The sequence below is a fragment of the Gadus morhua genome, chromosome 9, assembly GCF_902167405.1.
Source record: "Gadus morhua chromosome 9, gadMor3.0, whole genome shotgun sequence".
NCBI lineage: Eukaryota > Metazoa > Chordata > Actinopteri > Gadiformes > Gadidae > Gadus > Gadus morhua.
This window is the reverse complement of record NC_044056.1, coordinates 8,985,495-9,000,494: the sequence shown is the minus strand read 5'-3', so window position 1 is coordinate 9,000,494 and position 15,000 is coordinate 8,985,495.

Below are 15,000 nucleotides of genomic sequence, written 5' to 3'. Positions count from 1 at the left end.
TCCTTTTACGCACATGTTGGTTCATTGTGTGTATGCATGATATGAGTTTCTATACCAGGCATGTGGACATGTTTGTGGTTGTGTGCCTGTGTCAGTGCATGTGTGTGTGCGTGTGTGCATGTGTGGCTTCCTGTGTGTGTGTGTGTGTGTGTGTGTGTGTGTGTGTGTGTGTGTGTGTGTGTGTGTGTGTGTGTGTGTGTGTGTGTGTGTGTGTGTGTGTGTGTGCGTGTGTGTGTGTGTGTGTGTGTGTGTGTGTGTGTGTGTGTGTGTGTGTGTCTGTGTATGTATGCAAGCCTGTGTGTGTTTGCATGCTGTCCCCGGTGTTTATATCTGAATGCAAACTAAGGCATCACCCACTGAAAGGTTTATGTTCAGGCTGATTAATGTGGCTTACTGGTCAGGCCTAAATGGTTGTGACTGGACAGTCTAGTCAGGATCAGCTAATACGGTCAAGTCTAAACTAACTTAACTAATAGTGCCACACAGTGGATTGGAAATATAAACAACGTTTGAGTTTGTTTTACTGTGACATCATATTGCATTCCTTTTGATGTGGCCCTGCGTGAGTAAGTCCTCGTGTATTTTGCTCTGTACCATAGTGTAGTATTTGTTATAGAGTCTGTGAATGTATCTGTTTATTTGTGTGTATGTCTTCGAGGGCAGTGTGTTTGTCTTTGTGAGCATGTGTATGTGTTCGGTGGTGTGTGTGTGTGTTTGTGAGCCTGTGTATGTGTTTGTGCAAGTGTGTATGGGAGATACAGTGTGTGTATTTTTGTGGGTGTGCAATCGTGTGTGTGTGTGTGTGTCTGTATGTGTGTGATCGTGTGTGGGTGTCTGTGTGTGTAGGCATGTGTATCTGTGTGTGTGATCATGTGTGTGTGTGTGTGTGTGTGTGTGTGTGTGTGTGTGTGTGTGTGTGTGTGTGTGTGTGTGTGTGTGTGTGTGTGTGTGTGTGTGCGTGAGCAAGGGTATGTGTGCATGCTACTGTGCGTGTGTGTGTGTGTGGTATGTATTGGCGTGGGTCTCAGGCTATAACTATGGGCCATACGTAGAGGGGACGCAGCTCATTTCAAGCCTGGTGACAGCAGTGCTGCTGGGACTCTCAGGATTCCTCCTGGTTCCCACAGGGCAACTTAGATCCTGCCTGCGTGACTCACTTGCTTTCATCCACCCGCCCGGAGAAATCTTTCCATCCGTATTCTTTCATCCATCTCGGTCTCCCTGTCTCTCTTCTTCTCTCCCAGCCTCTTGACGCCCTGAAGCCAGTTCTCTTGTTTCATCGCCGGCCTCGGTGTCCTATATAAACCCTGCTGCTAATGTCTTTGTTTTTGTTTTCTCCTAATTCTGTCTGTGCCTCCATCTCCATTTGTGTTTGTTTACTTCCCCTCCGGCTCCTTCACCTTCACTCAATCTTTATATCTATAAATCTCTCCTTATCTCTTGTCTCGCTCTCCCCCTCGCTATCTATCTCTCTCTCTCTCTCTCTCTCTCTCTCTCTCTCTCTCTCTCTCTCTCTCTCTCTCTCTCTCTCTCTCCACTTCTCTCTCTGTATTTATCCAGCCCTCTCCTGAGGTACAGGTCTTTTCCGATTCCTCTCCAGGAAAAATTCTAAGCGACTTTCCATTCGCTTGCGCTGGGCCCCGAGAATTATGGTTTCCCAAATGGACGGCAGCACGGGAGTCGGGCTTGATTGAAAAAACACAAGTGTGGCGGAGCTCCGCGGAGGAGACGGTCGCTGTGTCGCTGGGAGCCGCGTGGATGGACTTTGCAGAGCTTCTGGGGAGGAGGAAGTGGAGGAGGAGAAAGAGAAGGAGGAGGAAGGAGGAGGAATAAGGAATGAGAGAGGAAAATAGTCTGGAGAGGACCTGGCTGGAGAAAGATGGAAGGAAAAATACGGACAGGAGTAAAAACTGCGTAGAAGAAATGGCCACTTGAGCGACGGCTAAGGTTTAAGGGGCTGCTCAAGCCGTGGAACACAACGTGGATACTATGCGGCGCACGTTACCGACGAAGGCATGAGAGGGTCGTCGGCAAAGGGACGTACTTGACTGCAGCGCCAAGGGTTTTACCCACACACAACCACATTTCCCAGACACACACAGACACACACAGACACACACACACACACACACACACACACACACATAAAGACCAACAGAAACACACAGACACAAGCACACATACACACACTAAGGCACACACACACACACACACACACACACACACACACACACACACACACACACACACACACACACAGAAACACACACACTCACACATACGCACAGTATGTACAGTGTTAACAATAAAGATTTAAGTAGGATGGAATTGCTGGAGCCAAGACATCATTGGGCCTTTGGGCAGGCCTCACAGCTGTAAAGGGAAGCAAACAGTAAACACATACATTAAAACCTTCTGCAGCGCCTCTCACAGCAGCAGCATAGCATCTCTTCTCCAACAGCTAGCCCTGCTTCACTTCAACATAGCACTGTAGCATCTCCTCTCAAACAGCTAGCCCTGCTTCACTTCAACATAGCACTGTAGCATCTCCTCTCAAACAGCTAGCCCTGATTCACTTCAACATAGCACTGCAGCATCTCTGCCCAAACAGCTAGCCCTGATTCACTTCAACATAGCACTGTAGCATCTCCTCTCCAACAGCTAGCCTGGTGGCCTGGCCCAGCAATGAGAGTGTCAGCATGTTTATTTGTCTTTGTTTTTGTGTGTGTGTGTGTGTGTGTGTGTGTGTGTGTGTGTGTGTGTGTGTGTGTGTGTGTGTGTGTGTGTGTGTGTGTGTGTGTGTGTGTGTTTGTGTGTGTGTGTGTGTGTGTCTGTGTGTGTGTGTGAGTGTGTGTGTGTGTGTGTGTGTGTGTGTGTGTGTGTGTGTGTGTGTATGTGTGTGTGTGTATCTGTGTGCAATTGTGCGTGCGTGTGTGTGTGTGCGTGCGTGTGTGCCTGCTATGCTTGTTTATTTGTGATCTTTTTGTGGGAGCTGTTTGCGAGGCAGCCACATATGGTGACGCTTGCAACCCTGTCACAGACTCAGATGGCACATTTGTCACACACATGTTGCTGTGTTGCCAGGGCTCCTGGGTCCCTGCTGTTGACCCTCTCTGGGTGGTGGATCTGTTTGTTAGGGAGCTGACCTATGACCTTCCAAGCTATCTTGCTTCCTCTCAAGCTGCCAGTTAATGTTCTGTTGAATTCCTCCTTGGTGTCCTCCTTCTACACTACACTCCATAGACAGGCGCACAAACACACACACACACACACACACACACACACACACACACACACACATACACACACACACACACACACAGACAAACATGCAGGAATACTCACTTGCACATGCTCACACACACAAACACACACACACACACACACACACACACACACACACACACACACACACACACACACACACACACACACACACACAAACACACGCGCGCACACACACACACACACATACACACACAAACACACATGAATACTCACACACACATACAAGCATGCAGGAATAGTTACATGCACAAACACAATCGCACACACACAACAACCACAGACAAACATACACACACACATATTTAGGAATATGCACACATTGCACACATTCATACACATAAATACTCACACTCACATGCACACACACACACACACATACACACACACACACACACACACACACACACACACACACACACACACACACATTCATTCTCATGCACACAAACCCAAACACTGACATGCACATACAGACTCAAACGCATGCACGCATAGGAAAAACACGTCCTCTGAATACAATGCATGCAGACAGGGTTATGTTATTATGCCATTATGTTTTTATGTTATTATGGTATTTTTAGATCATACATGAAAGGGAGTTTTCCTGAACAACTGTGATTTAATGATTCAAGGAAAATGACTTTACTGGCCCACTCATTGGCAATACATCCAGGCAGTAAAATCTAATTTAGAAAGCTCTCTCAAGTTGAACGAGGGGTACTATTTACATACCCTGACCTGCAAATGAGGTTGACTCCCGTCTCTGTACGGACGAGGGAAGGGGTGTTGTGATCCATCAGAACCTCACCAACGGTCGTTACGGTAACGCTACACATCGGATGTTATTCAGACCTTGCTCTGAGGACCACCTGTTGAGGTTTTGACCTCCGACCTGTCGCTCCCTGGCGCTGACACGTTTGCGCTGGTATTTATTCGACTTCCGGTCGTGAGGCTGCCGTTCCCAGACGGACTCAATGCTTGGGTCGGCTCCCCTCTGTTCAGCTCCGAGCTAAGGTGAGCTAAAGGCGTTGATAATTGACTGATGCACGCGTTAACTAACCGCTAGGTAAATGGACTAAATGGACTGCACTTATACAGCGCTTTCCTAACCAGCTGCCACTCAAAGCACTTCACCCAACATTCACCCACATTCATGCATACATTCACACCCCGACGGTGGTGTCAGCCATGCAAGGCCACAGCCAGCTCGTCGGGAGCAGTCAAGGTGAGATGTCTTACTAAGGGACACCACGACATTCGAGCTAGGAGGAGCCGGGGATCGAACTAGCAACCTTCCGGTTACCAGCTAAACCGCTCTACCTCCTGAGCCAAAGGCCGCCTGAGACATGGGTGCCAGAGGCTAGGCATGTGTACACAGCAAGACGGCTGACGCAGCAGTGGGTGAGCGCACGGTTCCGCTGCTCCCTGTGTGTCTGAACACCAGGGGGATGCATCACATTGGAATGATCTACGGTGTGCTGTGTCTTCTGTTGTGAGTCACCGCAGCGTTTTGCTCCAGTTACTACGCAAACCAGATTGTTTTTTAGTACACAGTTCAGATGCTCGGCAACACTATCCGTCTCACTTACTCGGAGACAGCCCTGGTCTTCGACATACTTCACCGCCCAGGCATCAGACCGGAAACTTTGGTGGAACTGTGTGACACATACGCATGGACGTACACATTGGCACAATGTGGCACAGTGCCACATTAAGACACGCGTAAACAGACTATTTTTGTGAACACAAATACGCTCAAGTGCGTGTAGTGGGATATTTATCAGTCAATGTTATTCTCAAGGTCTGTCAGATTTAGAAGAGGTTAGTTTGGATTTCGAAGTATCTAAACTGAGAAATCCCTGCCTTTTCTTCAGTCCTCCCTTCAAAGCAGGAGAGTAGCTAGCTAGCTTTAGCTAGCTATTGTGGTAAACACTGGTCAGGCAGTGTGCACAGTTAGCTTTTTAGGCAGGTAAACAGACAGGTAGGCCATTCAATCCATTAATTCGGGCCGAATAAAAGATATTCGATGGGTTTATTAAATGCTGGCGACGGCCACTGATGCAGCACATTTGATTTATCGATTGATGTTGGGGGTAAAGAGAATTTCCACAAATGTGAGAAAAATGCTCCTAAAAGAATAGCCTAAAGAGGAAACATTGGTGATAAACATTCAACACACAACTCTGGAAGAGGAAGAGAATGCAACCTTACTCCCCAAAGGAGCAAAGGCAACAATCTCATGATGGATCCCCTACACAGCTCGACTCCTCCTGAAAGTCTTTCAGCACATTATGGAGTTGAATCAGGATCACGGCTCACGGCATTGGAGTGTATTTGATCAAAGAAATTGGTTACATCGTCCCCACCTTCTCCACCTCTTATCTTCTCCTGCTATCTCCTCTTCCTGGTCCTCTCCTTCAGTTTGACCCCGTCCCTCCCGGTAACTCTGTGTTTTGGAGAGCGGGCTTAGCTTCCAGCGTGTAGCTACTTGTGTTACCACATGACCCAGCATGCTGACCTCCCAGTGGTCCACATGTCTGCTTGAGCCCACAACCCCCATTGAATCACAGTGTTTACGAGGTGCTGTACGTCAGCCAGTGACTACGACGACAAGACCGGCCGGGCCCACATGACCCCCGCCCCCCCCCCCCCCCCCGCTCTCAGAGAAATAAAACCATTTTATCTCCCTGTTTGAGAAGCTAGCGTCACTGAAATTCAGTATTTTCACTCTCCCTATTTATTTCCCGTTTGAGATTCTGCACCACAGCAGGTTATGAATAACATTAGCTTATTAAATTAGGCATTTAGTCATATCTCTAGTTAATTATCTGCCTGTGCGTGTGTGCGTGTATAGGCCTCTCTGTTTGTGTGACTGTGTATCTGTCTGTGTTTTGTCTGTGTTTTGTCTGTTTGCGTCTCTCAATCTGTCTATGTATCTTGTTTGTGTGACACACAAACAGTGTGCATATGTGTCTGTGTGTCTGTCTGTCTGTCCGTCTGTGTGTCTGTCTGTCTGTCTGTGTGTCTGTCTGTCTGTCTGTCTGTGTGTCTGTCTGTCTGTGTGTCTGTCTGTCTGTCTGTGTGTGTGTCTATCTGTCTGTCTGTCTGTCTGTCTGTCTGTCTGTCTGTCTGTCTGTCTGTCTGTCTGTCTGTCTGTCTGTCCGTCTGTCTGTGTGTCTGTCTGCCTGTCTGTGTGCATGTCCATCCGTCCATCCGTCTGCCTGTCTATGTCTGTCTGTAGCTCAGCATGAGGGTTAGCCTCCAGCCCGGGGTTTCTGCTGTGGTGTGTGTGAGTCAGCAGTGGAGACTTAATGGAGCCCCTGAGCTACTGCAGCCGGTGGCGGGCTGTGTAGCAGGGCTGCGTTTATGGTCCGGCCGCAGCACTCCTGGTGGATGTGCTGCCATGACGTCATGCTCTGGGGCCGGAGGGGAACCACCAGTAAATGAGAGATGAGACACGGTCCTTTTTGGCCTCCGTCCTAAACAGCTGGCCAAAGTTTCATTTCTTCCTTTTTTTTTCCCTCTCTCTTTCTCGGTTGCATTCCTGGGCCCTCTCCCCCACAAGCTCTCTCTCTCTCTCTCTCTCTCTCTCTCTCTCTCTCTCTCTCTCTCTCTCTCTCTCTCTCTCCCCCTCCCTCACTTTTTCTCTCTCTCTGTCTCTCCCTCCCTCCCTTCCCCCTCCCTCTCTCTCTCTTCCGCTTTCTCTATCTCCCTCCTTCCCTCTCTCTCTCTCTCCTTCTCTCCCCCCCCCCCCCCCCCCCCCCCCCCCCCCCTCGGTTTGGCTCCAGATGTGCCATTGTTGGGGCCTGTTTGTATGCGGCTGCGGCCCACAGACCTGTGCCGCTCCTGATGTCATGCTCTATTTAAAGGGAATGCCATGAGAGCTGAGCGGAAGAGATTGCGCCGTGGCTGCAGTACAAAGCGTGTGTCTGGGACCGCCGGTGACTCACTGCCGATGCACGGCACTCGGTCACGGACGCATGAACGTATTCATTTGAGGCGATGATGGACAGGTCGTCCCGCAGAAGGTCAGGGAGAGGCCGCCGCTGCTGACGACAAGCAGGGGGAGGTATTGTTACCGCGACGACTGGAAGGCATGCGCGGGCACCTTGAATGAGTTAGTGTCAGGAACGAGCCGTCGTTGCTATGAAGACCGCCCGGGGATGGCGATTGGCTGCACAGGTCGGTGTGCTGGATTGTCATTTTCAACAGAATGTGACGGGATGCTTTGGTTTTTCTGATGCGTCACATGGGGCCTAGCCCCTCTTCTGATTGGCTCTCCATTAATAGGCCCGTTACCTCAGAACACAAAAAAGAATGAACATGACCTCATGGCTCTCTCTCTCTCCTGTGGCTCTCTGTCACTCCCTCTCCCTCTCTCGCTCTATCTTGCTCTGTCTGTCTGCCTGGCTGTTTCCATTATCACGTGTGTGTGTGTGGTAGGACTTTGAGTGTGCTTGTTTAGTTGACAGGGTATGAGCCTACACTGTCATAAAGAGTGGTGCGGGGGGGGCTCCCCCTGCTCTTCCGCCACGGCCCCGGCTTTAAAGTGGGGAGTGTGTGCGTGTGCATGCGCGTGCGGCGCTGGGTGTGTTCCTCTTTCCTCGATGACTGAGCTGATTGTGCCCTCTTATTCAACCTGTCAGCGCCGCAAAGAGAGAGCGGCACGGCCGAGATTCAGGCCCCACTGTTAGATTCCCCATGGGGGCGCTGCCTCCAGCTCTGTTTGGCCTTCAAACACTGTGAGCATACCTGCCGGCTGCCCCCCCCCCCCCCCACCCCATCCCGCCCCACCGGCCCGGGCTCCCTGCGAAGGCTTCCGCCTAAAAACAGCCGTGTTGGCCGGGGCGGTCATCTCATCTGTGCCATGCCGACTGTGTTTGCTTGTAGCTTTTAATGAGTTCACACCGGCTCCAGGGCTCCACGGCCCCCCCGGCCAGCGGCCGCCGCACTGGGGCTCGCATAGCTGCACTGCACAGCACTCTTGTGCTCATTTGCTTGTTTTTTTTTGTAGCTTTTCTTTCATTTGTAGGCATGTGTGCCACAACACACGCACGTTAGCAGACACACACGCACGCACACATGCAAATGCACACACACTCTCTCTCACACACACACACACACAACACACACACACACACACACACACACACACACACACACACAGCGCACCCCCTCATGCACACACCGACACGCACACACAGAGCGATTTCCTTGTGAAATATAGTCATCAGCTGCTTGTGCTCAGAGCGGCCTCTCAGTGACCCAACACTTACTGGTAGTACACAGGAAGGTTCCCGTCCAGACGGGGCTTAGTGTTTCAGCCTCTTACAAAAGCATTGTTGCTCTTAGTCCAAGACACTCAGCCACAGGCACTCTGAAAAGACAAAAGCCTCCCACCTTAACCCACTCACCTCCCCTGGTTTAAATGTACAACTGCCAAACAGCTCCACAAACGTTTTCTAAAGCTGCCGTGAGCTCACGTGTTTGGTATGAGGGAGGGGGGAGAAGGCTCCTCGCTCTCTGATCAGGTGTGCATGGAGGAGCGATAGCTGGTGTAGAGCTGTGCTTCTATTAACAGATGAATTTATTCTGTAATATTCACTTGTCTGGCTATTTTTGGGGAGGTGTGTTTTTTTTGCCAGGCAGCTTTTGCGAGGGCAGGGTCCTGAACTCCTAGGTTGAGGCCCACTTTTGAATCGTGCAGTTGTACTTTTATGATGTGAGAGTTTGTACGACTACAGATGTTTTGTCAGTCAGGAATAACAGAAATTTCTCCTTCGGAAAGAGCAGCATGAAGCCTTTCTTGTGCTCCCTGGTTCCCTGGCTGTGGTCAACATCAAAGACTTGGACACAGAGAGGCATACACACACACAAACGAACAGATACATACACACACGCGCGCATGCGCACACACACACAAAAAATAACACACACACACACACACACCGAAACACACACACACAGACACACACACACACACATGTCCATGCAACAGACCCAAAAATAATCACACACGCTCACAGCCCTGCAAACACACAAAAGAACCAAACTTCTAACCAAAACTGTCTTTCTCATTACCGTCCAGGTGTTTTCTTTCCTAAAATTATCTTCTTCATTTGATTGTATTTCATGTATTTATTTGAGTGAACACACTCACTCATCGCCTCATTCACCCTCTCACGACCCACGTCCCATGTGGCCCCGTCTTACACCTCACTCCTATTGACGGGGTGTTGCCTCAGGCTGAATAATTATTCAGCCTGAGGTTCACCCGGTCGAGGGGCCAAACACATCGAGGCGATCCGTGCTTCCGGTGCACGCTCTGTTTATGAGCATGTGTATACACATGGGGCGGTGCGTTGCATGAAGCGTATACACTCCACGCCCAGTCTAGAGTTCACACAGCTGCCACAAGAAACCACTCACAGAGGGGGAAGGAGAGGGGGAGGAGAGAGGGAGGAGAGTGGGAGGGGAGAGTAGGGGAGGGGATGGAATTGGAGCACAGAAGGAGTCAGAAACCCTGGAGAAAGTTACAAGAACGGACCTGAAAGGTTGATTAGCGGTGCCCTTTAACTCAATCCCTGCAGTCTGATTGCAGTTAAGACCTGGGTCCCAGAGGTGAAGTCCCTGCCACGTTTCTGCTCCAACCAAACCGCAAGCCAGTCAGCCGATTGTACGCTGTGAGTCATATCTGTGTGTTGTGCTGATTATTTTAAATCCAGACAGACCGTCCTGACTCAAACTACAGAGAAAGGACGTTTACTTTGTGTATCTGGAAATTCATTCGCTGGAGGTATTGCTTACTCACCCAGCCTAGGGAATCCTCTGACTCCACCCACACACTGGAGCAATTAGAGCCATTCCCACACACCCATCAGGGCTTCTCCTGTTCCACCTGGCCCATTTCAGTCTTGCAGGAGCCACTTTGCGCTAAACTGCACTCCTCATAAATTGTGTGCAGTAATATTAATGAGTTCATAAGTCAACGTCACAGATTTGATAAAAAACACTCCAATGCCATGAGCCATGATCCTGATTCATCTCCATAATGTGCTGAGCATTTCAGGGGGGGAGTCTGAAAAACGGGGAGTCGTAGGGGATCCATCATGACAATGTTGCTTTTGCTTCTTTATCCCTGAATGACGTCATTAGGATCTGGAGACAGGGGCGTAAGGATGAATCCTCTTCCTCCTCCAGAGTTGTGAGTTGAATGTTTATCCCCTATGGCAGTAAACGATTCTTCTTGGAGTCGAATGGAATGTTAATGTTCAAAACTAGGGCAGTGTTTGAGCTATTCGACCAGGAGGTAAAAAAACAACACTTTGCCAGATGCTGTGAAGATTTTCTACGGAGCAAGGAATAAACGTTGAGTAGGTAGACGTCTAAAGTAGAAGGGAAGGAAAAGGGTAAGTGTTCCAGGTGTGTTTTGTCTTGGAGTTTCGGACACACTGACGAGCGTTTGGTTGCAGAACGACTGGCAGTAACTGCCACTCCCAGATGGAGTCAGAGGGACTGAGGTTAAGAGGATGCCAGGGTGATGCATGGAGAGGCAGGGTGAAGCATGTAGAAGCAGGGTGATGCAGAATGATACACGGAGAGGCAGGGTGATGCGAGGTGATGTAGATTGATGCATGGAGCGGAAAGGTGATGCATGTAGAGGTAGAGTGATGCAGGGGGATGTGGAGTGGTGCATGTAGTAGTAGGGTGATGCAGGGTGATGCATGGAGATGCGGGGTGATGCATGCAGAGGCAGGGTGATGCATGTAGAGGCAGGGTGATGCGGGGTGATGTGGGGTGATGCAGGTTGATGTGGGGTGACCCGGGGGTCATGCAGAATGATTCGGGGTGACACACTACTCTTATCTTTCTTTGATTGTGTTCGTCAAAAAATGCAATCTCAACTAAAAGGGTGACAAGCTGAAACAGTGCATACTTTAAGTTGATCTTTCCTTTAGTGGACAAGCCTGTCAAGGCCTGTCAAACCTTGCATTTCCTTGCCTGTCCAGACAATGTACATTGCCTTGACAGGCCTAAGACATTCAATTCTTTTTGTGACCATCTTGTTATCAGTCTTGAAGAGAGATCTTGTTGCCTTCCAAGTGTATGATGTGTGTGCGTGCGTTCGTGTGTGCTTGAGGAAATGTAGTTATCCATTTATAAGTGCATTTTTGTGAACATCTCTGCCCATAACCGTCCTGAATTTTCATCATGACAGCCTTTACCCTTAAGCATCCCTACGACCGTACCGTATTGTGCAGTCATTTCCGCCCTAGGAAATGAGGAGAAGGTTGGGTTATGTGAACCATGTGTGGCTCCTGAAGCAGATGGGAGAGGTTAGAGGAGTGGACGTGAAGGAGGGGAGTGGAGAGGACCCATTCAAACGTTGCCCCCCTCAGACTGTCAGAGGGTCTGGGCAGATGACAGTCTTTCAGACCTATCTAGCGTGGTCTTACGTCAACAGCGACAGATTGAGTTCTTATTCATCTACATTTGAAGAGAAATGTGTCAATTTAGGAATACCCTGAGGTTTTTGCAACACAGAGCCCAAAGTTGTTCACAGAAACCGTTTCAGATGTCTGACATTCGGACGCACAAAGCTCTTGTGGCGTCCAGTATAGACGGCTCATGTAGCTGGGGTGAACCGACAGAGGTTTTCCCTGTAAACCATACCGGAATTTGTTGTTATTGCAACCAATTGCAGAAGGCCGCGGAGCCAAACACGTAGCCCTGCCATTAGCCACGCTAGCACCTGTGCCATTAGAGAGCGACGTGGGGAGCTGAAGGTCCACTGAAAGGGTCGGTGTTGACTTAGCCCTGGGAAGGCCGCCGTGCTACATGTTAGCACCACATTAAATCAGCTCACGTCTACAGCATTATCATAACGATATTTACCCTGGAACCCCACGGCCGTGCTTCATCCAAATTCCAACAGACACATATTTTTATTACTCATTAGAATTCAGACTTTGTTCTTGGTGAACCGCTCTGGTATTGCGGTCCCATCCGGGCCCAGCTGTGTTTACAGTCTGCCGTTGCATTACATAGACGCAGACTCAAACACAGGAGACGTCGACAAAGAGAAACTATTCCAGAAACGATTCGTTTTTTTTATAATGGTAGCAGTGGCGACGGCTGAGTCATCTGCTTCCCAGCTCAAAAGAGGGTGAGTCACTTTGGATGACTTGTCAACTGTTTACATACCAACATTTGGGAGTTGTGGTCAAAATGGGACTCTATTAGTTTTCTATTGTTTCTGTGTACAATCTGAACCCATACCACTCACGGTTTGAACTTTGTTCTAGGACTAAAAACCCAAAAGTAAATCAATGCCATACATGACTTCTATATTTTATATTGCATTGAGGTTTAGGAGGGCCTCATGACTCGACGATAAGAAGTGAACATTTCAAAGGTCACATGACGTGCATTCATTCTTGATCTGAAAGAGATGAATTTGGCGAACATTGGCTGCTAATGCAGTTCAAGGCAAGGATGAAGGGGAAAACTTGATAGAATAATCTGGGGTTTAATACTAAGATTTTCCCCAATCCCATCTTTAGGGGACATCCGGGGACGGTAAGCTTACGGACTTACAATGTGTAAAAGACAGGCTTCTTGGAGTCTTCTGATGTTTTAATTCCCTCGGGTTTAAAGGAAAACAGATGTTTAATGATTTGACTTGTCCGTTGCATCAAACGCCGTGGCTTCACTGCTGTAACGTCCTCGGGATGAGAGGAAAAGCCCCAGACATTCCTGAAATAAACCAGGCACACGCACAGAGGAACCACGACCCAGGCCTCGGCCTCAGACCTCGTCGTGAATGGGAATGTTGTCCCCGGCAGGCCCGGCTCCAGGTATGCTAACAACATAAATATCTGTGAACAAAGGCTTGTTCCGCTCCGGCCCTAAATGGGAAACCTTGAGCTTTCAGATTCTCCCCCAAACAAAAGGAGCCCTAATCGGCAGATGATCCCCCGACTGACGAACGGCCGGTCGCCTGCTGGCTTTATTAGAGGGGCTTAAATACACTTAAAGGGATTAATTGTGCTTGTACGTGCATGAACTTGGCCAGGGGGTCCTGCTGTCTCACTTTTCCCACTAGACGCTGATACCTGAACTCCTTCACCGCTTTCACCCCCTTAGGAAACGTCTCACACACTGGGAGCCATATGTGCTCGCGCTGGGGACCAAACAAAAAGACCACTTTTCTCTCAAGCTGTGCGCACAAGGATTTTACGTGTGCAAATGAAATTGCCGCCTGGCTCAAGTGAGAAAGTGACAATTTGCTACCATTTCCCCGGGGGTCAAATCTTTTTTCTCTCTTTTTAAAAGGCAGTACCACAATGGCATCCACTCTGCGCGCTCCGCTAGGAATACCGCTTAATGTGGAATTGTTTGGTTTAGCATCACCGTGCATTGTAACCCCCACCCCCTTACCCCCCAGGGTGGACCCCTCTCTCTCTCGGGTTTCACCCCGGTCCGGGTACTGGTTCAGAGCCAGAGGCCTCCATAGGGGCTTCAGGTTCCCAGTGGAACCAGCTCGCAATCTGGTTTGGAAATAACATAGCCGGCCACTGCTTTTCCATTTCACCCTGTTATTATGGAAGATATTTACCATTACTGCTGACATGTTGTTTTCCACTCGTGTGCCCACTAAGTGAGATGAAGGGACGCAGAGGAAGGAGGGAGGAAGGCAAGCCGGGGGAGGCAGGCTGGGGGAGGCAGGCCAGGGGGAGTAGAGCTGGAGATTCAGTTTCTGCAGGGTCTGAGTCCTGCTTCCGTCAAGCGTTTCTGTGGATGGATTTTCTTAAATGGGGATGGAAGAGAAAAACATGCCATGACAGATATATCGCTGAGACAGAGTAGTGGATGAAGTTATCCTCATAACTGTATCCCATCGTGGTGACTCAACACTCGTTTAAACTCTTTCAAACTCTTTTGTCCATGTATCACTGAGGAGGAACGACAGCGGGCAGATTTGTGTACCCCTACTAAACATACATAAATGCCATAAACCCTGCAGTGGTTCGTCCTAACCTATTCAACGTGCTCTCTATGATCGGCCTGGAGATGTTGTTTTTCTACTCCCCCCCCCCCCCCCCCCCCCCGCTAGATCGGTGGCTGTGAATGGATGTGGATCCCTCGCTCAGTATAATCACAGTAGTCTCTTTCTGGAGGCCGGGAGGCTTTGATGAGGGTTTGAAGGACTTTTAATGAAAGATTTCCTGCCGGGGCGCCTCTCATGGCGATCTCATCCCCTCCTCAGAGTCTGTCCTTCAACTGGCCTTAAATCTGGCTGCAAACAGGCAGGCAGGCGGGGGGGGGTGTGGGGGGTGGGGGTGGTTCTGAGGGGCTAAAGGGAACCATGAGTCGTGTCTCATCCACAGGTATGGCCACGGGTCAGGAGGTACAGGGCTTGTAAAAGCCATTGGGCCGTGTCTCCCTCTCTCCTACTCAACCACGTCCAGACAGAATATGTGCCTGTGTCTGTGTGTTTGTGTGTGTGTGAGAGTGTGTGTGTGTATGTGTGTCTGCCTTGGTATGTTTGGGAGTGTTGTTGTGTGAAAGACAGATGGAGGGACAGAGAAACACAAAATGACAAGGAAAGAAGGAAGGAAGGAAGGAAGGAAGGAAGGAAGGAAGGAAGGAAGGAAGGAAGGAAGGAAGGAAGGAAGGAAGGAAGGAAGGAAGGAAAGAAGGAAGCGAAGC